Here is a 2,622-nt window from a genome sequence, read left to right as displayed (position 1 = left end):
CCGTCCTAGTCTGTCCACCACAGCAATGGGAGCCACTGGCTCATTGGAGCGCGCAATGTAAGTTCCCACTGCGCATGAGGGAGATGGGACAGCAATTACTGATTATTGTACAGTAGATATGCTGTCAGTGATCCAATACAATTTGACTAATCTCACCCAGTGCACAATTAAGGTAGCAAAAAGGTGATTATGGAGATGGGTCATTGCCCAATAGCTTTGATACAGTATTTTGGCCTAGGGCAGCACAGATGGTGTAATGGTAAGCATTACTGCAGACCCTACAACATGACCCATTCCACCAGGTACAAAATGCTCTACTCCTGGTCTTCCCACCTAATTTATGATTGCAGTCATCGTTGTTGAAATACCTACAACACAGATGGCTGCAATCATAAATTATGTGTGAAGTCCAGGACCAGAACATTTTGTACATGGTGGAAGGGGTCATATTGGAGGGTAGGCTACTGCATACACGCCTACCCTCCCAGATTTCGCGGGAGGCTCCCGATTTTTCGGGTAACCCCTCCCCCGCACCTCCGGAAGGGTAGGCACTTCTCCCGCATTCTGCCCACTTCCTAGTGAAGTGGGCAGAATGGGGAGAATTTCCACGGCGATCGTGGGTCCCTGTGTAGGGGCGGGGCTTGATGACGCAATTCTCAGTGAGTCACGTCATTTAGCCCCACCCCCTATTTGAATTTAAGCCAATCGCAGCAATTTACCACAAAGGGGAGGGGCTTAATGAGGCAACCCATCAGGCCCCGCCCATGTCACAGCCCACCTGCTTCTCCTACCAAGGCTTCTCCCGGGGAGGAGAAGCCAAAGGTAGGCAACTATGGGCTACTGCCTCATAGCAATGAGGTCTGGCCATACTTGACAACTCTCCCTGATTGTCAGGGAGACTCCCTGAAATAGTAGCAATCTCCCTGTCTCCCTGAAGAGTCTAGTAATCTCCCTGATTGCACTTTACCCCCATTATGAAGCTGCTTTATAAGAGAAAAAACAGATATATACATTCAAATGATTTCCCTGCATTGGGTATAAGGCACAATGATCCCTATGGCTACAGGCATTTTCTGAAAAGTGTCAGTGTTTTTTAATCAGCAAATAGATCTTACTGACTGCTTTGGGGCTCATTTACATTTGGATGTAAGTAAACTTTATGACACGCCTCTCAGATGTAGCAGTACACTTTAACGCCGCGCTCATAGGTGTTGCTTTCACAATCTCCCTGAAATGCTTTTTCAAAAGCAGGCAAGTATGACTGAGGTCTTGGGTTTGATACCCGCAGTGGAGTCAGAAGGGGGGTGCGGCCCGCACTGGGTGTCACCCTTCAAGGGGGTGACACCAAAAAGAGCAGCATACAGACCTGTGGGCCGCACCTGCTGCCAGCACACCCTCTTCCTCTGCACCACCGACGACCCCAAGGCCCTGCACACCGCCGCCGGGGGTCACTTGGTTCTTTCACCGCGGCCGGCGTCCAGAGCCACACACAGGCACAGAGCAGCTCTATGTGCCTGTGTGTTGCACTGGACGCCGGCCGCGGTGACGTCATCAACGCACGCAGCATGCCGGAGGAAGTAGGAGGTGCACGCCCGGAACCCTCCTGGTGGAAGCCAGCCTGGACATCCTGAAGATAGGTAAGTAGTATTGCACAGGGGAGGGGGCACAGCATAAGGGGCATTACTGGGGGTGTTCTAGGGCCACTGCATAGGGGCACTACTGTGGGTACTGATAGGTGGCACAGTATAAGGGCATTACAGAGGGCACAGCATGTGGCAGTGGCAAACGCAGGATTTCTAGAGGGGGGTTTTCAAATGCTTGATTTTAGAGCGAGTCTGGCCTGTCCATGAAGAGGGAATAATTAGTACTTATCCAGCTTTAATATGCTACATGCAAAGTATATTGTGTTGCATATTTCCAGTATATACAGGACCAGCAATCACAGTAAGCCATTATATGTGTCATACATAGTGTATTGTGTGTCACAATTCCAGCATATACAGGACCAGAGATCACAGTAAGCCATTAGATGTGGCAGTAGGTCCATCCTGCCTGAGCTGAGTGTTTTATTTCAGATGTGGGCACCATTTCAAGCATTGGAGCAAGTCCAGGGGTCTGCGGGAGCAGCAGAAGAACCCAGCACTGCCCTGGGCATACTGTATATGTATATGCATATTGTCTCCTTGTACACTGGATAGTGTATTAGTGTATTAGTCTATAGCAGTGCACCCCTAACAGTGCATGTTTTCCACATCTCTTAGTTGGTGCCCAGGTACATTTATTACTGGCTGACACATGTTAAAAGATCCACAGGTGGTGCTAATCATTTAATTTGTGATACTGAGTAGAACATGCAGCACTAGTAACATTATATTATATTACTATTTCTGTTGTGATGATGGTGTGTGCTGGGGAGGGGGGTTTCCAGGCAGATGGACACCCCCTGCATTTGCCTATGTATGGGGCACTACTGTCTGGGGGCACTGCATAAGAGGAGCTCCTGGGGGTACTGTATAAGAGCACTACTGGGGTACTGTATAAGGGCACTATAGGGGGCACTGTATAAGGGCACTATAGGGCTACTGTATAAGGGGTGCTACTGGGGGTACTGTATAAGGGCAC

This window comes from Taudactylus pleione, unplaced genomic scaffold, assembly GCF_031769625.1.
Source record: "Taudactylus pleione unplaced genomic scaffold, aTauple2 ptg001017l, whole genome shotgun sequence".
Taxonomy (NCBI): domain Eukaryota; kingdom Metazoa; phylum Chordata; class Amphibia; order Anura; family Myobatrachidae; genus Taudactylus; species Taudactylus pleione.
Note: the sequence above shows the minus strand (reverse complement) of the source record.